General features: G+C 41.1%; 1 pseudogene; it reads right to left on the minus strand.

The window, feature by feature from the left end:
• Window positions 1-27,008, minus strand: LOC100343249 (ATM interactor pseudogene; annotated as a pseudogene).
• Between the last annotated feature and the right edge of the window lie 693 nt (window positions 27,009-27,701).

A 27,701-nucleotide genomic window follows, 5' to 3' on the forward strand; every position in this document is an offset into this window, starting at 1 on the left:
TTAATACTGTTGTCCCTGTTCCCTATTTTCTAACCCCAGAAGGAAATGGTAAATGCCAACCATCCCACACGTAGACTCCACCATTAGAAGCTGAAGACTGTGCAGTTCAGTACATCTCTGGGTTTCTACAGAGCTGAACTGAAACTCTATCATGTTCCAGGCCAAGTTGGCCAGAAGTAAGTCATCCACTGCTGTCTGAGTTTCATTGCTGGTGAAGAACAAGCTCCCCAGGACTTCAAAACCAGAACTCATGGTCTGTGTTTCTATATTGTTCAACTCAGCCTTGCTCTCCAGGGCAGGTATGTTCTTAGCATTGCAGATTCCCTCAGTGTGGGTCTCTGTATCAGATGAGTCGGTATTCATGGAGAAGCTGGAGCATTTCAGAATGCTTCCCTGAGGGAGATGAGGGCCATTGCCTAAGAAGAAGTTTAAGTCTGTCTGTATCTGTGTGTCAAACATCTCAAAGCCTAGGAAGTTAAAACTTGCCCTGTACCTGTAGGACACAGCAGAGGTTGCAGCAAGGAACAAGTGATTCCAAGACAGGTTCAGTGTTCATGGTGTTGAGTTCACTCTCTTAAGTTTGTGTCTGGGTATTTGAGGCTGAAAAGAACTCTCTAATATCAAAATCAATTCCAGGGTTCTAAATTGGGCCAGGTGGGAGCTGGGTGTCAGGCCCAGGATTTGTGTCAGGCAAGAATATGATTATCCAATGTCTGACCAGGAAGATTATTTGACAAGATTTTCTAACTCACTTAATAAGTCCATGGGTTGGGTCTGATTATCCATTATGTTCTGTGAAGGAAGCATACTGTCCTATTTGCTGAAGTTTAACACAGGAGCCAATTTCTCAATATCTTGATTTAAAGTCATAGCAGCAAACCATGAGTTACTGTCTCTGTTATTAAGCTTCTGCTTAACATATTGTCTGTAGGGACACTGTATGATAAATGGACACTCTCAAAAATGCCCCCACACATCCCAGCGTGGTCCATCTGCATGCAGTCCTCTGTGGGAACCAGCATCCCACTGGTCTGAGTTTCTCTGGAGACCCCACCCAACGGGAAGCAAGGATCTAGCAACACAAATGTCTGCATGTGAACACTAATGGAAAAGGACACTTGAGCATCAAATGACAAGTCAGTCTGAGAACACAAGGACACAACAGAGTCGGGGCCAGCCCCTGTGCAGAAGGTATAATGTTTTGCGAGGCATAAGACAGGTCTGTCTGCACATTGGTTGAAGACAGACTATTCTTCTGACCTGTGTTACCCAGTTCCTGTAAAAGACTGGATGGACTTTTACCCAAGTTCACTTGAGCACCTATACTAATTGGCTCAACAGCAACAGGATTTATAATTTTGGGGCGAGGGAGGCTCTCTTTAAGAGAGTAGGCCTCTGAATCTAGGCCGAGGATCAGGGTTCCTACTGACAAGAGCAGTAAGTGCACAGCCACTGCAACAGAGCTCTGATCCACACCTAACACGAAAGGCTGGGCCATGGAGTCATCCATAGGCACAAAGACAGGCACAGAAGAAAACTGCATCACAGGTAGTTTAATAACCACAGCCACTTTGGGCTTTGGTAAAAGCAACTTCTGAGGATATCTTGGAGGTGTTGTCAGAGTCTGCTTTATGGCATTAGAGCCACAAGAGTCTTCCAAAGAGGCTCCCAGCTTTGTTTTTAAAGTTTCTAGTTCTTGAGAAGCTGGCCTGGGACTTGGTTGGCTGCCCAGTGATTCAATGGTCTTATTAAACAACTTCTGGTTTTGTAAGCAGTTTTCCATTTTCCTTTTGTTACTAGATGGATCCCTATGTTCTGAAGGGATCTTGTGGCCAGTTCAGCAGATGCGGGATTGCAGTGCTATTCCACTGGCATAGGAACAGCCACACGTGCACTAGGAGGTCTTCCCACAGTCTTCTGTATATATTTCCAAGTCCCACTCAGTACCCTACGAATTCCTGCACTTATTGCACTTATGCTTCTTCTCAGTATGCATCTTCATAAAGTGCTATTTTACAAGGGAAAATTGAGAAAATGGTCTGTCAGGGCCTCTAGGGCATTCCTCAATTTGACAACAGAATTTCGGTACAATTTTCAAATCTTTTATTGTTGGATTTACTATGCCATCCTGCAGGAGGTGGCTCTTGACCAGGTGCATGTTGAACATTGGGCTGCTGGGCAGGATCTTCCCGCAGCCATGTACAGTGCACAGGATATTGGTCTGCACGGCCTGGGAGAGCTCACTCTCCGACAGCTAGTTCAGCTCCTGGGGCCAGTAGCGTGGGGGCTTCCCCCTTAGCTGGGGCCTCGGAAACCCCAACGGGCCTAGCATGGCAGTGGCTCTCCTCATGACTCCTGGGACGGCCTGGGCACCTGCCACCAGTGCCGTGGACCCCACGGCTGCTGCCGCCCCAGACATGTCTTCTACATTGCCTCTATACTTTGTCTATCACTGATATGTGTTGGGAAAGAAAGTATTCTCCAAGCATGAGCTAATGTCATTTTGACCAAATGTCTCCTGAACTCTTTCATTTACCTTTAGGTCACTTAATTTCTGAAAACTTAGCTGTTTGGCCCTCAATCATTAAATAACTCAATGAACAATTCCTCCTAAAGTTTTTATCTGAGAATGGGACATTACTTTCACTCTCATCAGTAAAAGTTTAATAAATTGATAATATAAACTCTTTATTTTTGCTTTTAACATCGTGGGATTTTTTTTTAAAGATTGATTTATTTGTTTGAAAGTCAGAGTTACACAGAGAAAAGGAGAGGCAGAGAGAGAGGGAGAGAGAGGTCCTCCATCTGCTGGTTCACTCCCCAGCCCGCCTCAATGGCCAGAGCTGCGCCAATCCGAAGCCAGGAGCCAGGAGCCTCTTCCGGGTCTCCCACATGAGCACAGGGGGCCAAACACCTGGGCCATCCTCCACTGCTTTCCCAGGCCATATCAGAGAGCTGGATCAGAAGTGGAGCAGCCGAGTCTCAAACCAGCGCCCATATGGGATGCCCGCACCGCAGGCGGCAGCTTCACCTGCTATGCCACAGCACCAGCCTGAAAATATAAACTCTTAAAACAAAGAAGTTCATCCTGCTAATGCACATACTGAAAGGCAGCAGGTGATGGCTCAAGTATTTGGTTTCCTGCTTCCCACATGTGAAATCTGGATGCAATTCTTGACTCCTGCCTGCAGCCTAGCCCAGCCCTGGCTGTTGAATAGAAGGTATTTGGAGAAGAAATAAGCAGATAGAAGACCTCTCTCTGTTTAATAAAATGAAAATTAATTAATTTGTAAAGGGGAAACAAGTCATGCATGAAATTTTTCAGAATAGGCTTTGAAGGAGAACAATAATCTGAATCATTTCTTGGACCGAGATACAATAGCTAATCACTACTAAATCTTATATACAATGTAATAATGAGACACTGAAAACTTGTCCTAAAACTCCCAGTATCATCCACAATAGGTCAAAATAAGCGTTTTATTGAAGGCTGAAGTTAATACTATAGATACATTTTTTAAAATGTTATGTGTATGAGTGAAATTGACATCTTGAGATATGATTATTTTTAAAGCCCTTGCCTATGCTCTTGAGAACAGTGGTTTTTTCTATTTACTACTTGTTGAATTATTTATTCATTGGAGGATTAAGCTTGTGATTAAAAGGAAATTGAATAGAATAGAAAAATGTATAAAAGAGAAATGTGCATGATATGATTTGATTATTATTTTTAGCCCTTATCTATATTCCTGTGGAAGTGTTCTGCTGGTATTTTACTTGTTGAATATTATGGTTAGTGGTGCATTAAACCTGTGATTATAAAGTAAATTGAGATTATGTTTTGGCAAAAATTAAAAATAAAGGCAAGGAAAGAAGGAGGGGGCTTGAAGGAGGGAAGTATGGTTATTAGAGTTGTATCTATGAAATACATGAAATCTGTTTTCTTTATATTAATAAAAATGAGAAAAGAATGTATGTCATAGCAAAAATTAAATGAAAAATAAGAAAGGAAGGAGGAGAGATGGTGGGCAGTATCATTATGTTCTTAAAACTGTAAATATGAAATACATGAAATTTGTTCCCTTTATATAAATTTTACAATAAATATTAATAACAGGATTAGTAATTTTGGTAGTTAGCAGAATAGCATCAGTAAAAACATAGAGTAAGGATGTTCAAAAAACTACTCTTGCAAAAAAAAAAAAAAAGCACTGGTAACAACTGGAAAAATCCATTTTTCCAGGTCCCTTGAAATTAACCACAGTTGAATCTTGTTAAGCCCAGTGAGCACTGTGGCATTTTAAAATGCCTTGTTCATAACAATTACCCCACTCCCAGCTCCACAGTTGTAGTAAAGAGAGATAAATAGAAATCATAAGAGAAAGTAAATAGAAACTCTGGAATTGAAAAATATAATAATTGAAATGAGAAACGCACTAGAACGGTTAAGAATCAGATTTGAGAAAGCAGAAGAAAGAATCAGCAAACTTGAAAATAGGTCAGTTGAAATTATCTAGTCTGAAGAACAAAAAGAGGAAAACAATAAACAAAACTGAACAGTCTAAGAGACCTGTGGAAATCATAAAGCACCACTATACATAATATATATATATATATATATAAAGTGTGTGTGAGAGAGAGAAATTTCCAGAAGAGAGGAGATTTAAAAAGGAAGAGAAAGAAAATTTGAAGAAATAATGATTAAAATCTTCCCTAATTTGATGAAGTTTTAATTTGCATATTCAAGAAGGTCAACAATATCCACACCTAGACATATCATAACCAAACCTGTCTGAAAGACAAAGACAGAGAACTCTTGAAATTATTGTATCTACTTGCCTCTACATACAAAATTATATTCTGCAGGATTCTCTAGGTCATTCTATACTATAACAGTCAAACATAAGCTTCAGTTTCACTTTTGTACAAGGGAATGCTTATATGAGAAATTGTATTTCTGTATTATTATATTTAGCTTATAGAAGGCCTGATTGTTTGAATTTTGGAATCGTAGCCAAAATACTTACAAGAAAATTGGAAAATTATCTCAGAGGGGAAAAAATCCTAAGATAGCAAGTAAATCAAAATATGAAAGCCATAACAAAAATATCTCAACAATCAACTTTCATTTATTCAGAAAATAGCATGTTCTTTTTTTTCCATTAAAAATGGTAAATTTATGAGGTACCATGTGCTGCTTCATTACGTGTATACATTACATAATATCCAAACCAGGTAAATATGTTTATCATTTCAAGTATTTAACATTAATTTATAGTCAAAACTTCTCAAATCCTGTCATTTTTTTAAAATAGAGAAATGTATAATATTTTAACATTATCCACAGTTACTTTTCATTCACTCATTCAACAGCTATATTTTGTTTTATTTATTTATTTATTTATTTATTGACAGGCAGAGTGGACAGTGAGAGAGAGAGAGACAGAGAAAGGTCTTCCTTTTTTCTGTTGGTTCACACTCCAATGGCCGCCATGGCCTGTGTGCTGTGGCCGGCGCACCGCGCTGATCCGAAGCCAGGAGCCAGGTGCTTCTCCTGGTCTCCCATGTGGGTGCAGGGCCCAAGGACCTGGGCTATCCTCCCCTGCACTCCCGGGCCACAGCAGTGAGCTGGATAGGAAGAGGAGCAACCGGGACAGAATCCGGCGCCCCGACCGGATTAGAGCCCTGTGTGCCAGCGCCGCAGGCGGAGGATTAGCCTAGTGAGCCATGGCGCGGGCCTCAACAGTTATATTTTAGATAGCTATGAAAGATCACTCTGAGCTATTGAAACTTAATAGCTTTCTATCTTACTAAAATTGCCATTTTTTCAAATAAACAGGATATAGTAATTACATGGAAAACAGAAAAATCTACTGATAATGACCATTTTTTTTGTCTTCAATGATTACACTTTGTTTACAACTTCAATGTCCCCATGGAGACTATTGATAGAACAAGGACATAAGCCTCAGCCATTTTGTTTCTTGTTACCCCTGCCTTCTTTCAAGAGAGTAGTTCCATCTCATATCCTGTATTGTTCGCCAGCCCATACGCTGTATTCTTCCCCAGGTTTGGAAGCCAATGGACCAAACCTGAAGAATCAGTATGGCTCAATAGGCTAATCCTCCGCCTAGCAGCGCCAGCACACCGGATTCTGTCCCGGTTGCCACTCTTCCAGGCCAGCTCTCTGCTGTGGCCCCGGGAAGGCAGTGGAGGATGGCCCAAGTCCCTGGGCCTTGCACCCGCATGGGAAACCAGGATAAGCACCTGGCTCCTGCCTTCGGATCAGCGCGGTGCGCCGGCCATGGCAGCCATTGGAGGGTGAACCAACGGAAAAGGAAGACCTTTCTCTCTGTCTCTCTCTCTCTCACTGTCCACTCTGCCTTGCTCACCTTGGCCTCCTGCCCCCACCCCCACCCCTAGCCCACCTAAGATATAAAAGAGCCCAGCCTTCTGTGGTCTTGGCCTCTGCCACGTGTTCAGTCTGTGAGCAAGATGGCAGTTAGTCAATCCCTGAGTTTATTTTCTCTGAATAAACTCGATCTGGCTGTGAGTTTGTATTTTGTCTCCTCTCTGGTCTGTACCTCTTTTCCTAATATTTTGGTGCCCCATGTGAAGAGGAGAGTAGTGAATTCAGTGTCTGCATAAGAGCTGTGATCCTCCACCCTTCTTCCAAACTTTCTTCTCCTTTCTAGATTCTTTCCCCTTCTTATTGTCTCTGCCCACCTCTACCTTCACTTTCCTATAATCTCCTTTTTCCTTATGACAGAGACACCTGAGAGACACCTATCCAGAACACTTTCTCACTCTCATTGCACTTCTCATTTCCCAAGAAATTCATAGCCAGAGCCTTTGCCAGATCTCATTGCTACATGTCCACACGAGACCTAATTCTCAACCCATCAGATTGATAAGAGAGGTCTCTGTCACCTCAAGTGTGCTGGGGCAATGCTTGTGACTGGTTTATCCCCCCTTTTACAGCCTGGCATGTTCAAACAGGATAGTTCATCTCCCCTCATAGGGCCTGGGGTGTTCCTTTGGTTTCCCTCACTCAGAGGAAATGCCCATCCACTACAGGTTAGAACTGGGATGCTGGTCTATGCGGGGGTTGCCCTGTGAAAGGATCCCCTTCCCTCAGACCATATTTTGCTTAATCCATGGCTTCCAAACTTCTATTAGCCTGCCTCTTAAAAAACTTGCACAAGCTGGGCCTAAAGGAAGACAATGTTTCCAAATGACCAGAATTCAGCACCTTTGATTTCTAAATTCTCTGCAACCTTCATAGTTTTACAAAGAGAAATGGCAAATGGCCAGAGGTCTCTTATGTACAGGATTTTTTCCTCCTTCAAGGTCAATTTTTCTCACTTCAAGTTCTCATAGAGGAAGAAAGCCTGGAGCCTCTCCTCAAATCTTCTACCTCCCTACCTCTCCCTTCTTCCTCTCCACTTGAGAAGATGGTGTCTCAGGAACATACACCCCTCCACTTACTGCATTCCCTCCTCTCTCTAGCGCCTGCCCTTCCCTCTCACCAGTGGCAGCAGAGGCAGTTGCTGCCCCTCCCCCCTCGTCTCTCCTGAATAACCTCCCTGTATGGCCTCCACCCCTCCTTCATCCCTCTCATCCCATCTTCTCTGAGATCCTGGCCCAGCAGGCCCTCCCAGACCTCCATCTGGTATTTCCTCTCTGGCAGACCCACCTGATTCCCCTACATCCCAGCCTTTGTCCTCCTCCTAGGTCAACTTCCCTCATTCTAAGCCCTCTGGCAAGAGAAAATCTTAGAGCCTACTCTCAAACCCTCAACTTTCCCTCCTTCCACTTTTGCTCTTCCCTCAGGGGTGCTACCACCTCTGGAACTTGACCCTCTACTCACCCAGCTCTCCCCCACCCCTCACCCCCACTCTTCCCCAGCGCAAACTCACCTCTCTTCCTGACTCCCCCTACTTTGTTCTGCCACTTACCCCCTCGGTACAGAAAGATAATGAAAAGACTAGCAGAATATTTTTTGCTCTGGAAACCCTATACCTTAGGACATTCCAAACTGCTAAGACAAGGCACTGGGAGCCTTTCTCACTTCTTCTACCCACCTTATCAGAGTCCATGTGGTGCTCTGCACCTCCCCCAACAAAGCAGTTCCAGGCAGGACTCTGCCTGCTGTTCAAATGCAAGCAAGCCTGACTTCAACACCCCCACATCCACCCTTGACCCTTGCCGTCTCTCTGGGTGAGCTCAGCCCCTACTCTCACTTTACCCCCCATTCTGTCTTCCCTAAAATAAATCCTCTTTTAACTAGCGACCTCCTCTTCTTCTATGAACACTAAAATCCTAAAACCTAACATAATAGAGCCAAATCTACACAAAGACAAAACCTCTGTTCCAGCCATCTCCAGTAATATATTTGTCAGGGCTAGCAACAGAAAACTCCAGAACAGTGGTAAGTCCTGACCAACTTCACTCCAAAGAATGATCCATGCCTAGCCTTCTTCTGTCTTTTCCCCTGCCTTATTTAGTGGCAGCCAAAATTTATTTGTTAATAATTGAAACCATTTTGTTTTTCTCTCCTGTAATGAGTTATATGTGTGTACATATTGTATGCAATAATGGAAAATTTATTAACATCTCTGTTTTAATTGGCTTACACTTGTGTTAGATATCCAAGAAATATTTCCAACTACATATACTCTTAAAATTTATGGAAGACATTGGATCTTTTGGTAAATGTTTTTGTAAGTTATTCGACAGCTAAAAATGTTTATTAAGTGTTCACTTGATATTAAGCAATCTGGAAAGCCTGACTTATTTCTTCATTTCTCCTCTATTCTCTTCAAGATGAAAAACTTTCTATTCTGTAGGACTCTCCAAAAGGATGCATAGCTTGATCTTTAGACCTTATATAAGACAGTTTGGGTAAGGTGGTCTTAATGTTTGATCTTACCTAGAAGGACATATCTTTCCTCATGTGCATCATCTTATCTCACAGGAAGAATATTGTCACAACATGCATGTGACCACAGATTTCTAGCTCAGGCCACCAAAGATTATTGCAAGGTGTCCAGAACGTAACAGATCTTCCCAGGCAGACGAATCAATTATTTCGCAGGCTTTTATTGGGGTTCCGCTCCAGGGCAAGGTTCACTGGTCCCAACACAGCAACAGAGCAGGGGCCGGGGAAGTCATGCGTCAGAGATTGGGAGAGCTCCTTTTATAGATTCAGGGCATGGGAGTTAAAGGTTGAGGTGGGTCTGATCCTCATTGGTTGACCTTTAGGCACCCACAGGGACCTTGACAAGGACTTTCTTCCCCAGAAGTAGGCCTCTCCATTCCCAGAAATATAGGCTTTCCTTCCATGTGGATCCCAAAGCTACCAATTATGGATGGGATTGAGTCCCCCTTGACTGACATCCTAAAGGCTTCCTCTGGGTTCTACTTTTACCAAGACCAGGAGAAAGAGGAGTAAGGCAGCAGGAGCAATGTGAGGATAGGTGGCTTGCCAATTAATGATCTGCCTATCAAGGAAACCCAACAAGGCCAGTCCACCCTCAAATAGCACCTGTTTTCAATATAAGGAGTCAGGGCATTGGACAAGTAGCTGTCTTGAAGAGCCCCATCAGCTCTGCCAAGAGCCAAGCCACTGGAAATGGAACTGCCCTAAGAATTGAAAAACTCCTGGGTCAGGACCTCAGACCCTGTTGGTCCCATGCTATAAAGCCCTTCACTCTGCCCAGCTTCCAAAGTAACCACCGCCATCAAGAGGACAGCCTAGGGTCTGTAACAGTGAAGGCAGAACTGCAAATCTGCTTTTAGAGATGCCACCTATTTGATACTAACTTCCTATTGCCAGGCCTACTAGGTAATGGAAGCCAATAGAGTACTTTCCCTAAGGAGATTCACACCTCCCTTATGATGTCTATTCTAGTACCCCATGTGAAGAGTTAGATAGGTCTGGATTTCATATATACCTGGCCAGATCTTAATGCCCATCTAATTATTATCAAGCCCCTCCTGTTGGTTTCTGTTTGCCTCTCAATGGGAAAACTCCCTCCTGGTTTGGACCCTGTGTATTTAATCTGCTTGTTAGATTTAATTGCTCCAGGCAATAAAATTCTAGATGGCCATGCACATGAATCCTCAAATAGAGACAGTTTCTGTGAGCTAGTGCTACAGCCCCCTCAAGAGGTCATTTGCTGGAACCCTGTCTTGACCATGGGTCTCTACTCCACCACTACTCAGCTTGAAGAACTCAGTATCAGTCCTTACCCAGACCCCTGACAACAGCCAGGGTTTCCTTAAACAGAGGGAGGAAAATGAGGGAGCCTAGGACTAGAAGCAGGCAAAACTAACTCCCTCCCATGGTTCCTTGCCAGCATGTACACACCAAACAAAACAGGAGCATTCTTTCCCTGCGGCAACCAGGCATACACCTGTCTTCCAACTAACCGGACAGGACTCTTGCTTTATTATTTTTCCCTTTGTCCTCCTCATTTCAGCCATCTTTTCAACCATGGACAATGTCACTAATATCTCCTTTTGTCCTCATAATCATCGTGTTCCTCGTTCTGCCATGTATAATTAACTTATTCCAAAAGTCCTTGCAAGAACGAATGACTGCTACATCCCAAGCCATAACACAGGAACAACACAAGACTACTCTTCTTCATTCAATCCGATCCTGAGTATAGACCCTCACCTCATGTCTACATCCTGTATCAGCAGGAAGTAGCCAGAAAGAAACCAACGCCCCATCTCCTTATCTATACTCAGAGTAAGGATTAATGGAACAAAGACATCAACCTCAGCCATTTTAGGTTTCTTGTTAACCCTGCCTTTTATGAAGAGATCAGTTCCATCTCATATCCTGTATTGTTCCCCAGCCAAACTCCTGCATGCTTCCCCAGGTTTGAAAGCCAGTGGGTCATACCTGAAGAACTTTATTTTTCCCTTCCTTTATCTGTCAAATAAATAAAATGAATGAACATTCAAAAAATAAGAAAGTATGAAAACCGAATCCCTATAATGTAAAGGCAGGACCCAGCTTCTTGTCTGTCCTCCATAGCCCAAATTGCCCTTGCCTGTCCTTTATCCAAAGGAGTTCAGTGACTTGAGGGCTGGTGGTGCAAGGTTCAAATCTCGAGATTCAAGGAGTCATTTGCTTTTCCAAAAGATAAGAACCTTGATGGCCTGGATTGTTCTGGGGTGGTTTGTGTAGGGGAATTCCTGGTCTGGGCAGAATGTAGCTGCCACCTTCATATAATACCCAGAACAACTGGAGCAAGACCTGGCCACCATAAATTCCCTAAAGAGCACAGGATTGCTGACCAATCAAACGAAGGTCATGAGCACCACTGATCAACCAAGAACTTGGACATGAGCTGCTTATGTACCTCGGCCCCAATTTCAATCTACTAGAACCTTCATCCCTAACTCCTTGGAAAGTCCTAGAATTAAGCAATAAGCGCCTAGCTCCTTGCTCTGTACTTTGCAATAAATACCTACTTTCTTCTAACACCCTGATTGACTTTCTGTGCATTGGGCAAGTGGACTTACTGTAGGTGTTCTACATCAATCTCCTCAACCAGTTTGAGGTGGTTTTCAGCAACAGTGTCCTGAGCTAGATACTATAACCTTATCTTGTTATGTCTGACTTGTATTTGGAAGCCTAGAAATCTGACAGGAAAAAACACCTCTCTCCCAGATGGTGTTTTGCTTTGTGGATTTAGTCAAACACCCCACAAGCACATTAACAACTGTGTTGGCCCTCAGGGGCTACTTCCTCCTCTTTGTTTCCCCATAGCTTCCATTTGTAAACACACATGGCTGTCAACATGGAGATTTTGTGAGCCTAGGAGCTATGGGATCAGGGCTTGGAACAGAATTCTTGCAAAATAGCTTGCTTCGTCATTGCTTTGAATGGATTAAAGCAGCATGAACACCTGCCACACTGAAGGAGACAAAAGGTGAGATTGTACAAATGATTTAAACTCCTTTTGCTTCCAGGAGAACATATAGAACATATTGAACACCATCAAAGCTGTTTCTGGGGCCGGCCCTGTGGCGTAGTCGATAAAGCCACCGCCTGCAGTGCTGGCATCCCATATGGGTGTCAGTTCGTATCCTGGCTGCTCCACTTCCTATCCAGCTCTCTGCTACGGCCTGGGAAAGCAGTGGAGGATGGCCCAAGTCCTTGGGCTCTGCACCCATGTGGGAGACCCAGAGGAATCTTCTGGTTCTTGTCTTTGGGTTGGCTCAGCTCCACTGGTTGCGGCCAATTGGGGAGTGAACCAGCAGGTGGAGGGCCTCTCTCTTTCTCTCACTCTCTCTCTCCCTCTCCCCTTCCCTCTCCCTCTCCCTCTCCCTCTCCTTCTCTCTCTGTGTAACTCTGACTTCCCAATTAAATAAATAAATAAACCGCCTTTAAAAAAATCTGTTTCTTCTTTTCCCAGGGGCTAATGAAAGGAAATTGTGAAAAGGCATTCAGTATTGACATGCAGTCATCAGAGGTCTAGCAAACCTCAGTTCTAGAGAAGTAGCACAGACCGCTTCATTACTGATATTTCTCTACATAAGTGTGAAGTGATAAAGGCAAACTTTGGTAAATAAGCCAAAATAATCACCAGCCTATATCTGGTTGTGGGATGGGGTTGGGAAGAGCAGTGAAAAGGCAAAGAAAGCAAGCCATCTCCAAATAATTACCACTTGTCAGTCTCCAATTCTGTGAGTGCTTCATAATTGCCTTTGGCTCAGCCCTGAGCTTTTTCTATTGAATAATTGCTGAAAGATTTAAAAATCATGCACATGGAAAGGGAAACTTCCAGACAATGACAACATTCCCAATGTGAAACCATGCTGTGACAGTATTCATACCCAGCCTGGGGCAGTCTAGTATGTCTGGACCTTGCTGATAAAGGCATCCTTCCTTTGGGAAGAATTATAAATTCCTAAGAAGGAGATTTAGATTGCTCCTCTCTGTCTTAACTTTATTTCAGAATGTGGCCAGATTTTCCATGGGAGGATGAGAAAGTAGAGGGTCCTCAGTAGCACCTGCCTGACTTCAAGTTCCCTATGTAAGCCAAATGATCAGCACCACGGAGACCAGAAACAAAGAGTGCTTTTCAGAGTCCAGAAAGAAATAAATGAGTAAATGGGAAAACTTCCTCAATTGATGCCATCAGTGTAATGTATCCTGTTTCCTCCCCTAGTCCTCTAGGTCCTACAGTTACCTTTTTTTAAAGTGAAAATCATCACTGATCTCTTAGGACAGAGGTATTTAGCTTGAATTCTGTATTCCTAGAGCACCCATCAGTGTGTTGCTGAGAGTCCACAAATCTATGCAAATATTATACAGCAGTTCACATTTATCTGTGAATGAGCACTTTCTTAAATAGAAATTTCAGATCTTTGACTGGAGGTTTTTCAATGGGATCTTTTACTCTGAAAAGGTTAAAAAATCACAATCTTGGATGTTGCCACTACTGAAAATCTATATGTTTCCTCTCTTGAATTTCAGCAAATTTAAGGGAAAGGGAGAAGTTAAAAAAAAGTGAGCATTTTTAGGAAGAGCTATATCTGGTAATGTGAGGTGGGGGAGGGAGATGATTCATCTCAGTGAAGAGCAATTGGTTGGGACAGCTAAAATGAGATCCACTGTCTAGGTCTCTACCATGCTTTTTATTCTCTTCAAGATTCTTCTCCATTCCATTTGCTTCTTCCACAATGTAAGGAATATCCAAATCCAATCAGAAAAATACTACCTGGTTAACAAATCTATTCTGTAAACCACATCCTTGGTCCCAAGATTCCTTTAATTATACACCAAGATTTTGGTCCACACTTGGAAATCATGCTATCTCATGGTCTTCATATTCTTTCTAATGTACCAACTTGAACTTTCTATTTCTAAGAAAAGTCATCCAGCCTCTATAAATTCCTACTAAAACATGGATGCCTTCACCAGGGCCAATCTGGCATTATTCAAGCTTCCTACAAGGTACATATATACTTTGCTAGATAGGGACCATAGAATTATCCTGCCAAGTTTTAGAGATAGCATTTTCTTAAAGGATCACTACGAATTCTTTCAAGCAGATTAATAAAAAACAAATTCCCTATAATTGCATCTTCCTATATCCCACCAATTTTCTGACTTTATCTTTTTCCATTCTCCCACTTGCTCACATTGCTCCAGCCACCCCAGCCTCCTCACTGGTCCTTGGACACACCAGCACACCACAGCCTCATAGCCTTTGCATTGTTTGTTCTGGAAATAATTGTACTGGAAATCTCATAGCTGGCTCTCTTGTGTTCTTCAATTTTCTAGAAATATTACCCTGCTCAGATAGCTCTTTCCTGATCACATTATATAAAGTAGTGACTAAATGCACACAACTTTTCTTTTTCCCATTACTTTGATTCACTTTTCTTTATAGCATATCTCACCATATGACATATATTTATTTTTTCTGCCCCCATTGGAAATTAACTCCAAACTTTGTTCACTGCATCATATCACAGCACCTAGCACAAGGTTTAACACATAGTGGATATTCAGCAAATATTTTGAATGAACAATAAATAGAGAAGGCTGACCAAAGACTTCAATATCAAAACCCAAAAACTGAGTTTATTTTTGGAAATTTAGGCAAAATAATTCTATAATTATGTACTTCACTTCTTATTCCAAAGACATATGAGACCTTGAAATAAAAGTTCCATTGCCAAGCAACCACATCTAAATTAAAATTTCCACAATTCTTCTTCAAAGCCCCTGGCCCTTTTCTTTCATAGCATTTTTCAACATGTGCAATTATCATGTTTTTCCTGGTATAAAAGGTGTTTAACATCTGATTCCTCCCAGTAGAATGTAAGCTCATGAGGGCAAGGACTTGGACTGCTTTGTTCATTGATGGTACTGCCAGTAACAAGTGTGCTAATAGTGACCTGGCAAATGCTCAATAAATGAGTTGAATGAATAAATAAGAACTTTATAGATAATAATACTTTATTTTAATTACCTGTAGTGTCCCAATTTCAATAGAAATGGTTATAGTTTGTGAACATGTGTAATTCCCTCAAAATCACCATTGAAGGATTTGGAATGAAGGTAGGAAACATATAGGAAAGTAAATCCCCAACTGACATAAATATTTTACTTTCCCTTTTGGGGTTTTGCAGATGCTATTCATGTTAAGTCTTATTACTACAATGTTTGAGAAAATTGGCTAACAAAAGGAAGTGGAAGAAAAAAGCTTTTTCATATTTATTTTGGTATAGGATAAACATAAGTTACATCTATAATTCCAATGTTTTATTCTCTATATATATGAAAGAAACAGACAGTCCAACCCCAAGTATGTTGTTTTCAATTTGAATATTTTATTGACTGACTTGAGTCATATCACTGCAGGCTCATTGAAATTTTGTGTAGTTTCATATACAGAACAGATCCATGGGACTAGCATAAGACTTGTACTCACTGTTTTCTTTGGAGTCACCATCAAGTAAAATTAAGCCTTATATTTGTTTAGTCAATTATTTATCATTTTTACCTATACAGATTGTTTCATTTAATACTCATTGCTCTGGGAGATGCATGCTATTGACATGACCATTTCCAGATAAGAAAGCTGTGACCTACAGAGTGACATTCCCCAGGTTACACAGTTGGTTTATGACAGAGTCAGGACTTATCCTAGATTTTTACTTTGAAGGCCAATGCTTCTTCCATGACATCTTTTTGCCTTTATATTTTTCCCCCAGGACAGCTTGTCTTAGGTGACCCACTTGTCCCAGTTTGTCAGGTGTTTCTTGGTTTTAGCACTGAAAATTCTGTCTCAAGAACCCTATCAGTTCCAGGCAAACTGGGATGCTTCCTCACTCTAGATGTCACTCAGACCATATAGACAAACCTCGCTAACTCTCTTTCCACATTACAGTACAAATATTTTCCACCTAAATTTGCTGACACTGACTTCAATATTTGTTTTACCCCTGTGTTCCTATTTATCATATGTATACACTCTATATTCAGAGAACAAAGAGAAAATAAATATATGTACAGTCTGTTTATCTTAATACAACTTGCAGTACAACTAGGCACTTAGTAAAGACTACTTCATAATTATGTGACAGATTTACATCCAGAAAGAAGCAATGAACTTGGAGTTAGAAGACTGGATTCAGGTAGTGGTCTGGTATTCTTTGGCTACAAGCAAAACCCTTTCAATTTCCTCACCTGCATAAAGGCATAATAAACTGTGGCCTGCTACTCTCACAATGATGAAATGAGATATGTGTGCAAATAACTTGGAAAGGTCTGGATACATTAGCAATATTGTACTAGAAAGGTATAAAACTGTGATGAACCTCGTATTATGAGTACTCTATGGCAGAACAACCTTGTTCATGTCAGCTGTTGTAGCACTCAGCACTGCCTTGGGAGGAAAGCAAATCATTAAAACAGTGGACATTAACAGATTAGCTCTGTCACAATCATATCATCTGCCTGCACTGATACAACCTAAGATTTTGCCTTCATTTTGACCACCTGATGGCTAAGACTCTAGCACACTTTCATTCTTCTTGAAGCTTATTTACTTATTTACTAAATCTACCAAATATGTTCCCTGCCTCTGATTGCAATTAGCAATAAGCAAGATGTGACATCCTGCCATTAGTACCCAGACTACTTCTTAGATAATGGGAAACTCGGAGAAATAGCCTCAAGCTCATATTTCTATATATTCAAAATCAACACAGCTTAAGAAAACTACAATATTAAATAGCTTTGACCCACAAATTCCTCATCCAGAAAAGCAGTAACATATGTAACTAACTCATTTCTCAGACACTCAGTTGTTTACACTAAGGATTCTGGAGACAAGTTTGTGACAAAAACCTAAGCTTAAATGAAGAAGAAGAATAGCAATATGAAAAGGCAGGGAGGAGGCATTTGCAATCTGGCATTTCACCATGAGTTTGGGATTTTTTTCCAGAGCCAGAGTGAAACCCATGATGAGGCTGTTGTCACAGTGAGCATGACATCTGAGCTGAGGCAAAGCAATCAGGTTGCTGAATCCACCCACCCACCTACAGGAAAAACTTGATAACAAAAAAATGTTGAATCAGTTATCGATACATATCCACCCTCTTTTTTTATTCTCTCCAGCTACACCTTCAACTGGTGATTATCTCAGATTGATTGATAAACTAGGTGCCTCCTTTCAAGACAATCTTTCTCCTTCTACCACCTTCTTTGCTAACACTGTGGGTGAAATGGCAGGAGTAACACAGATTGGAATTCTGCCCTTATTCTTGCTTCTGAACTGACAGGAATTAAATCACTGGAGAGATAATTTTAAATTCTCCATAGCATCCCATCTTGTACAGAGTAAGTGACAAGATCCTTACAATTACCTGCAAGGTGTTCACAATCTGCCCTGCAACTCTCCAGTTACATCTGTCATTGAATTTCTACTACCATTCTTCTTGTTCACTCAACTTTCTGTAATTCTGGTCCCTTTGCTACCCTGCATGTGCGCCAGACATTCCCTTGCTTGAGGGCCTTGGCACCTGTCTTTCCTAGAATGCTGTTCCCAGATATCTGCATTTCCTTCAGCCCTTTAGTAAAAGATCACCTTCTCAGTGATCCCTTCTCTCTTCTCTGGCTCAAAATGCAACTTCATCATTTAAAGATACTTTTGATACTTTTTCCCCTCTGGTTTACTTTCATTTTTCCCCTGGAATTTATCACCATTTAACCCATCATGATATATTTTACTTCTCTTTTTTTATTGTCTCCCTCAAACAGATTGTAAGTTCTATGAAAGTAAGAACTGTGGACCCTCTTACGTGCCTGCCACTTAGAAAAGGCCTCACTCATAGCAGGCACCTATTAAAGGGATTAATGAAAAACAAAATGAATGAAGGATTCATCTTGCAGGGTAAGCTATGCTGAAGTAATCATCAGCTGAGGGTTTTCCTTTCCCAGAAAAAGAATGATAGGTTTATCCAGTGAAGGTATATATGTTCCCATGTGCAAACAGGTATAGGGGATATTGATATACTTACTTGAGAGCCAGAAGACTGTCTTCTCCAATTGCCCTCAGAGGCAATGCCAACACATGCTCACCACCTGTGGTGCTTTTTGCAAAAGACACATCAACAGGAAGAGATGTAGGGGCTGTTTCTGGTGCAAGCAAAATTAGTTAATTTTTTTCCTATTATAAATTGAGAATTTACTATGTCCAAGGCGCTTTATATCATTGCATAAAATTCTCATATTAATTTATCAAGGTAGATATCATTATACTCTTTTTATATAAGAGGAAAGTAAAACTCAGAGAAATTAAGTAACATCCAGAAGTCCCATGACTATATGTATATAGAATCAGCTTTCAAACTCAGGTCCACAGCACACAGAAGCTGTTCTCTCTGCTCTACCATCCTACTCTAGGTGAAAGGAGGGAAGGTATCTTCACCTGAGGTTTGCACTCTGATAGGTAAGAACCCTAAATCTTGGCACCACTTGGCATGTGCAGTATTTTCAGTTTCCAGCTAGAAAAGGTCTCTGGACTGTCAGTAATTAAATCATTGTCTTGCCCCGCCCCCTGCAGCACATCATAGCAAATATCAACCTTTTGTGGGCTACGGACTGTGTTTCATTCCATTGGCATTGCTAAGGCTGGAAGACCAAAACAAGAATTTTGCACTCTATCACATAGACGTTGAATCACAGTGGAACTAGAAGAATATAAGCATGCCTTCTTGGTTATGGCATGCTAATAGGTTCTAACAAAACCCAAGCTTATATCACCATATGGAACAGGTTCCCAGAGACAAAATATTCCACTGAACACTAATGGAGTGGCAATAATCAGGCTCCACTGAGACCTGTCAAACAATTTTCTTTCCCTTCTTTCCTCTACCTTTTCTCCAAAAGGAGAGTCTGTTGTTCATTTGATTTATAGTTGAGCAGAGTGGCCAGGCCCTGTGCTGTGTGAATATGACAAGAATGTGAGTGTAATTTCATGTAGCAGAGGAAAGAGACATGTAATAAAATGGCAAGTGACTACCCAAAGTGACAAAGACTATGGTGGGAGTTGGAAGGGACAGAGAGAGAGAAAGGAAGGCTTAACTTTTACTGTAGCTGCAGGATTTACTCAAAGATTTTCCTAAAGACATGACACAGAGCCACTCAGTTAATTCTTTTTAAAGCAATCCAATACTTATTGATCACCCAGTGTTTTTAAGATATGGTGTTGGGTTTTAATCATCCAGATGCTTCTTTCAAAACAGAGGCAGTGAGGACCTTGTATCTTCCTAGTCATGAAGAGTAGTGACTATGACTCTGTCCCACATGCACTGGTAGCTCTGTGGCATATGTTCCAGAGCCACAGAATCTTCTAAATTTGGCCAATATCCCTGTTATCCAGCATTTGTTCACAAGGAGCAGGGGCAAGTGAGATATAAATCCTCAAAGTCAAAATGCATCTGTCTACCCATTCAACTGAGTGGTTTGCAAACCACAGAGTTTGGGGGTGGGCAGTTCAGTATATGAGACTACAGAGCCTACACTGAGGCTTGAAACAGTGCAACTCTGATGTTACATACAGTATGTACCTGCTTTTGTATGATATGAGAAGGTCCTGTTGCTTAAAAGCATGTAATCCCCTCATTCATTTTAGAGATGAGAGAAACTTCGACTCAAGGAAGGGAAATCACTTGCTCCAGATTACACTGTGTGACAGTTGAACAAGTGAATTTACCCCTATGGGCCTCAATTTCTCTACCTGTTAAGTGGAATACTAATGTATGGTTGTTGTGAGGATTCGTTGGAATAAACCATACGAATACTTAGCACAGTGCCTTAAATAGACTAGATCCAAAAACATTGATTTCTACTACTATAATGGTGGTGGTGATGCATTTAGTTCCAATTGGTCCTTTAAGCTCAAGTTTCCTGCTTTACAAATCAGTATACTGCTCCCTACATGGTACTGGCTCAGCATCAACTGTTCAGCAGAACTAGTCAGTGTGACTTAACACAGTTAAACATCCCTCCTCCTAGATGCACTTGATTCATTTGGGTTTTGGGTAAACACTAGCTGGGCTTGTCTTTCCACTTCACTGGCTTCTCCTTAGTCTCCTCTGATGCTCCCTCCTCATTTCTTTGACCATTAGCCTTCAGATTTCCTCAGGGCTTAATATTCAGCTCTCTTTTTTACATTCACCATCTAAGTTCCATTAACATATTGATGTCTCATAAATGTCTATCTTCAGCCCATATCTATCTCTTCAGCGTTGTAGATTCATGATGCCAACCTCTTTGACAAAGACATCTCAGAGTAAACAAACATAACAGAATTCCTGATTTTCCTCCAAAATGTGGCTCTTCCCTCTGCTGTATCCCATTTCACTATATGCCCCAATCATCCTCCCAGTTCTTCAAACCAAAAAACCAGGTACCTCCTCTTTCTTTTTCCCTAACCCATTTCCAATCCATGAGCAAGTCTTATTGGCTATGCCTCTAAAATTCATGATATTCATAAATTCACCCATTTGCAACTCCCTTGCATTGCTAAAATCTCAAGCTAAGCCATCATTATCTTTGACCTGGATTACTTCAGCAATATACAGCCAGATATTCCTGCATTCACTTTTTTCACACTTCTTATGGACCATCATCCAGTCAGCATCCATAGTGATGATTTTAAAAATCATTAATCAGGTAATGCGATTTCTCTGCTAAAAAATCCCTGCACTTACTTCTCATTGGATTTGAAATAAAATTCAAACTCCTTACCATAGCCTACAAACCAACACATGATTTGGCCTGAGTCTATCCCCCATTTATTCACTGGCTTTTCTTCATCAGCCACTTGAATTTACACTTGTTTCTCTTACTAGAGATGTGCTTCTCACAAACTTTCCTTGCAGTTCTACTTTATCATCATTCAGGTCCCCATTCAGATTTCACTTCCTAAAAGACTCTTTTAACAACCTAGGTAAAGCAGCATAACTCTGCCCCACTGCCAATGCACCCTGTATCCAACTCTAATTTTATTCCAACACTTATTACAATTTTAAATTGTATGTACATATACATAATATTTTACTTATTCATATTTTTAATGCCTCCCCTAACACACACTAGCCAGTAGAATGTCATTGCCCTGAAGGCAGGAATTTTACCTAGCTCACTGCTATATCCCTAAGACCTAGAACAGTACCCGGTCCTCAGCAAATATTTGTATACATGAATGAGAAATAAATTTTACTAGAGTTTCAATGGGACTTTGTTCAACACCCTGACAAGGGAAGTAAGCATCAATAGAGATTTCTTAAAGCATTCTTTTAATGGCAAAACTATGATTTCCCCATGCACAAAAGATGATAATGAAAAAGGATCTGTTGTGATCAAAAGTATTGTTTTGAATTATCATCATGATGAATGTGCAGCAATTAAGGTATTCCAACCAGCATCACTTGGTTGGCACACTTCAATTTAGGATGATTCTATAAATAAAGAGGTTTAAAAATCATCTGTTACATTATATAGGAAAAGATATCCTGTACAGAATCATTCAAGATATTAGTTATGATGACTAATGGCTTATTGCTATGGACAAAAATTGACTTGTAGAACCATAGATAACAGGAGAGGAAGGAAAGAGCAAGTTGACTTTCAAAATCTCTCCAAGCCAGCATCAGGATAATAAGTTAAAGTTGGGATCAAAAAAACAAGATTAGCTCTATACAACATAGTACACTGAGATAATTTGTTCAGTGGAGAAATAAGGGCAGGGAGATTTCCCCTTTTCCATTTAATATTAAGTTACGCAGGAGAGAAGATATGGGATAATAGTGAGAATTTTGTCCTTCAGCTTGTAACAAAGTGGTTTGTACCCTTGAATTCGCATTAGAATCACCTGGAAATACTAAAGGATATGCATGCCTAGGCTTCACTACCAGGGATTCTGACCTAATCCATTTTGAACAAGTCTCAGGCAGTAGTATGTTGTTTAGGCTTCCCATGTGATTCCAACATGTACTCAGACATAAGAACCATGTGTACCTGATTCAAATCACAGGAGAGCAGCAGCTGACATTTGTTCTTTTAAATCAATGGGTTTCAAAGTATGGCCTGGAAGCCTGCAGCAACATCACCCAGGAAATTGTTAGAAATGCAGATTATGGGTTCAGTCTCACTCATATCTACTGATTCAGAAACTCCAGGAATGGGGCTCAGGAATCCATGGGTTTAGCAAGCCCTCCAAGTCATAATGATGCACCCTAAAGAGAGAAAACCACTGCTTTAAGCAACAGTAACATTGTATTAGTCAACTTTTTCAGTGCCATAACTAAATGACTGAAGCAACTAAGTTCATAGAGGAAAAAAACTGGATAGTTTAGCTCACAGTTTTGCAGATTCACAGGATAAGATGCGGCAGACCCTATTGGTTCAGCTGTCAGGGGAGGACAGAGGTGACAGTGGCAGAGTGAATGCAGACAATCACATGGTGAGCCAAGAAGCAGAGAGAGTAGCTGGGCGCAAACTCACGTTTTTATAACAATCTTCTTGCAGGAACTACCTTCCAAGGCATGCCTCCAATGACCTCAGATGACCTAAGCACCTCCCTCTAAACCCACCTTCTAAGCCTCATAATTGAATTGTTTTCACTCTCTTTGTACCATTAAATGTCTATATAAGTTGAGGAGTCGAATCATGCTTAAACCACATAATGAATTACTTGAATATATCCACTTTGTAATGGAGTTAAACAGCTGGAGCTAAGAGAAGCCACTAGAGGCCTCTTGACCCAAACATAGCCTAAACACCACAAATGGAACTCACCCAAAGAGAAAATATTGTTAATGAGTTAAGAATGAACATTGAGAGGTGGGCATTGTGGCACAAGGGGTTAGCTGCCACTTGGGACACCTGCATCTCATATCAGGGTGCCAGTTCGGGTCCCAGCACTTCCGTTCTGATTCAGCTTCCTGCTAGTATATCCTTGGAGGCAGCAGATGATGGCCCAATTGTTTGGGACCCTGTCACCCACATGGGAGACCTGCATGGAGAGTCAGGCTCCTGGGTTTGTCCTGGCCCAGCCCAGGCTAAAGCAGACATTTAGGGGGTGAATCAGCAGATGAAAGATTTGTCTCTGTCTCTCTGCCTTTCAAATAAATGAAAATAAATAAACATTTAAAAAAGGATAGCTGCTGAAATATCACTGTAAGATTAAATAAAATGGTAGAAGATATTATATTTGGAAATATTTAAGAAGGGACTGATTTGTACAGAGGATTCTTTCCTTTAAAGAAAAAGTAGTTCTATATGAGGTGATCAGATATGTTAATTAACTTGATTTAGTCATTTCAAAACGTGTGGATCAAAATGTGTTATAAACTGTAAATATATATATATGGTTTTTATTTATCAATTGTGCTTTAAAAAAGCTGGGGAAAATATTTTCTTAAGATTGATTTATTTATTTGAGAGGCAGAGTTACAGATAGAGAGAGGAAGACAGAGAGAGAAAGGTCATCCACCTTCTGGTCCACTCCACAAATGGCTGTAACAGCCAGAGCTGAGCAGATCTGAAGCTGGGAGCCAGGAGCTTCTTCCAGGCCTCCCATGTAGGGGCAGAGGCCCAAGCACTTGAACCATCCTCTGCTATTTTTCCAGGCCATTGGCAGGGAGCTGGATCAAAAGTGGAGCAGCCTAGACTCAACCGGCACCCATATGAAGTGCCAGTGCCACAGGCAGAGGCTTAACCTACTATGCCATGGTGCAGGCAGTGAAAATTTTAAAAAATATTAATGTACAACACAGTCCAATGGGGAATCTTGGAAAGTAAGCTTTTTTTTTTTTTTTTTTTGGTGATTCTGCGGTAGGCGATCCTCTTACCAATAAATACTGTTCTATATGAAGTTTATCTGTAATATGTATGGACTTATCAAAAACATTCTAATTAAAACCTAATGTCTGGGGATGGCATTGTGGTGCAACGGGTTAAAGCCCTGGCCTACAGTGCCAGCATCCCATATGGGGGCCGGTTCTAGTCCTGGCTGCTCCTCTTCTGATCCAGCTCTCTGCTATGGCCTGGGAAAGCAATGGAAGATGGCCCAGGTCCTTGGACCCCTGCACCCACGTGGGAGACCCAGAAGAAGCTCCTGGCTCCTGGCTTCAGATCCGCGCAGCTCTGGCCGTTGCAGCCATCTGGAGAGTGAACCAGCGGATGGAATACCTCTCTCTCTGTCTCTACCTCTCCATGTAACTTTGTCTTTCAAATAAATAAAGTAAATCTTTAAAAAAAAAAACCTAATGTCTGCGATCTAGATCACAGATGAGATATGTGCATTGTACATTTAATCATGTGACTTCACAAATAAAGACATTGCTGGCATCTTTTGTGTGGCTGCATCCTAGTTGGGAACAATCAAATTGAAAGAAAACAACAGCCTCATGAATGCTAAATCCACATACTCAGAATTATAGTGTTACAACAATGTCAAAAGTAGGTTCCACAAAGTGAATATGTGGAAGCTATCTACAGCTTGCTTTATATTTTCTACTTAATTCTTATTTGAGACTTACTTATCTGAAAAAACTATGGACAAATTGGCTAAGTTCCTCAAGGAGTAATTATGAGATGATTTTGAATAGTCATCTTGGCAGGTAAAGACATAGAGAGCTTTCTGACTGATTTATTCTATACCATATATAATCACTAAATACATATTCAATAATGGTAATGATATCAAAAACTTTCTTCTCTGTTATCAAAATATGTCTTTGTATATGTTAACATAAGCCATAAATAGAAGATGACATAGTCTGACATTCAGCTTAAGACATACCGCTTACATGCCAATTACATAGGCCCATACACATATAAATAGGCACTGGGGCCTGCTCCGTGGCACAGCAGGTAAAGCCGTTGTCTGCAGTGCCAGCATTCCATATGGGCACCAGTTCAAGTCCCAGTTGCACCACTTCTGATCCAGCTCCCTGCTAATGCATCTGGGAAAGCAGTGGAAGATGGCCCAAGTCCTTTGGCCCCTCCACTCACGTGGGAGACCCGAAAAAAGCTCCTGGCTCCCAGCTTCGGATTAGCCCAGCTTTGGCTGCTGTGGCCATTTGGGGAGTGAACTAGTGGATGGAAGATTTTTCTCTTTCTCTCTGTCTCTCCCTCTGTCTCTCTCAGTAACTCTGGTTTTCAAATAAATAAATCTTTTTTAAAAAGGCACAAATTATAGGATTTTCAAACTCCATGTAGCTTTGTTTTCTCTTATTCTAAAGTCTGGTAGAACTTATCAGAAAAAGGACAACTATCTCAGTTATTGCCTTAGACTAGGACCATTGCTTTGTCTCTCAGAATCCTGCCTTGGGTATATCACCAGTTCAGGCGATCACCAAGATGCTGATCTTTACTTCATCTGGTACAGTGAATCAGAGAAAAATTACTGGAAAGGCAGGAGATGGTTCTAGAGATTCATACTAATAAGAGATCTGTGATAGAGTAAAGCAGTGAACCCATTAAGGTCTTCCACCTCTCAGGATAGAGAGACTACCATTCCCTTGGATTATTTTTTGCGACTTCTCCCCCTCTTGTAGTAGAACTTGAGATTTTGAGTTCACAGAGACAGACACATCAAAAGCAGAAATCTGTCAAGTAATGTAATTTTCCCTATCTTGCTTGCATCCATCACCCTACAGAGACAACCCAGAGACAGCTATAGTAGAGAAGCTAGTAATAGTGGTGCTGTTTTCTTGACTTCAAAGGTGTTGTGAATTTGTTCTCAGTGGTGATTTTATTACTTTGTACAAAAGATAAAGTTGCTATCTTCCCTAATTTGGCTACCTGATCATTAGCTTCTTTCGGCTTCCTTGTTTAGTGTTGGCAAGTACAAATAACAACACTGTTATACCAGAAGAGAAAGCAAGAGGTCATATTCCCAGTTGCAGATTTCTTAAAAGGTATAAGTATAGAGACCCTCAGAAATAAATAGTATCACTTTTCTTTCTAAACATCACTGGGAATAAATATTCCAAAGCCCTTAGGTACTGAACTTTAAAGTTATTATACATCAATTACCAAACTCCAAAGTTATGAAATTTATTAATGTGATTCTCCTCACATTTCCAGCAACATTTTTTTCTCCCAGTTCTTTCCCCCAACTCTCCAAGGCACCCTCATAGTGTCCTAGATAAGGTATTACTTGATAAGGTATTACTTCATAAGATATTTAAACATGAACCTTCATTGAGTCCTTGATGTTCTACTTCCTATCCCAGTTCCCTGTTAATGTGCCTGGGAAAGCAGTGGAAGATAGCCAAAGTGTTTGAGTACCTGCTACCCACGTGTGAGACCCCGATGGAGTTCCAGGCTCTAGGCTTCAGCCTGGATGAACCTAGCCATTGCAGCCATTTGAGGAGTGAACCAGTGGATGGAAGATTCTCTCTCTCAGGGACGGTGCTGTGGCGTAGCGGGTAAAGCCACCACTGGCAGTGCCGGAATCCCATATGGTTCAAGTCCCAGCACAGCTCCAGCCCTTGCAGCCACCTGGGGAGTGAAGTAATGGATAGAAGACGTTTCCCTATCTGTGTAACTCTGACTTTCAAATAAATCTTTATTTGAAAAATGATTCTCTCTATCTCTTTCTCTCTGTCCCATCTCTTCTTTTCTCTCTGCAACTCTGCCTTTCAAAAACCAAATAAATCTTCAAATAAAAAATGAACCCTCTGAAACACAGTAGTATTTAAGAAAGAATTCTCTGGGCCAAAAACAGCCTTCAATCAGAAATGGGGCTCTAACAATGCAGTGACAGGAGAAAGAGTACATGTTTGGGAGCAAAGGACTGGCAGCTTACTCATACTGTAAGTGTGGCCTACTTTGCCTACCTGTAAGGTCACCTGTGTGTGCAGCACACCTAATAGGATACTCACCAATGCTCCAATGTTTCATGGATGAAATGAAACCATGCAAAATTCACATAGAAACAGATCCCCATATTCTTGATGCCTATGTGATATATATATATATATATCACATAGGCATATATCTATATCTATATCTATATATATATAGATATAGATATCTTGTGCTTGTGGTATTCTACAAAGTAAGGTGTTACATCCCAATGGACAAACCAATTAGTATTTGCCCAGCTGAGGGGTGGATATATGAAAAGTAGGAAAACGGGCCCCTATTATATAGGAAAAGTTGCAGTCTGAGTAGCAAGAGAAGACATATAGGACACAGTAAAATAACTAGGTAAGTCAGTACTTAATTTAGAGCAAGGGCTCAAACGGGTATTTATATACTCACTTTCATAGCAGCAGTATTCATAATCAAAAAGTGGAAACAACCCAAATATCTATTTATTAACAAATGGTTATACAAAATGTGCTATACAACAGAATATCATTCTTTCTTTGAAAGGAATACAATTCTGACACATGTTCCAACATGGAAGAACCTTGAGGTCACTATGCTACATGAAATAATCCAACAAAAAACACAAATACTTTATGATTCTACTTACTTTAAGTATCTAGAGGTGGGGCCGGTGCTGTGGCATAGTGGGTAAGGCCGCCGCCTGCAGTGCTGGCATCCCATTTGGGCGCAGGTTCGAGACCTGGCTGCTCCACTTTCGATTCAGCTCTATGTTATGGCCTGGGATAGCAGTACAAGATGGCCCAGG

Source organism: Oryctolagus cuniculus, chromosome X (assembly GCF_051225735.1).
Source record: "Oryctolagus cuniculus isolate XC-2025 breed Fujian yellow rabbit chromosome X, ASM5122573v1, whole genome shotgun sequence".
Taxonomy (NCBI): Eukaryota; Metazoa; Chordata; class Mammalia; order Lagomorpha; family Leporidae; genus Oryctolagus; species Oryctolagus cuniculus.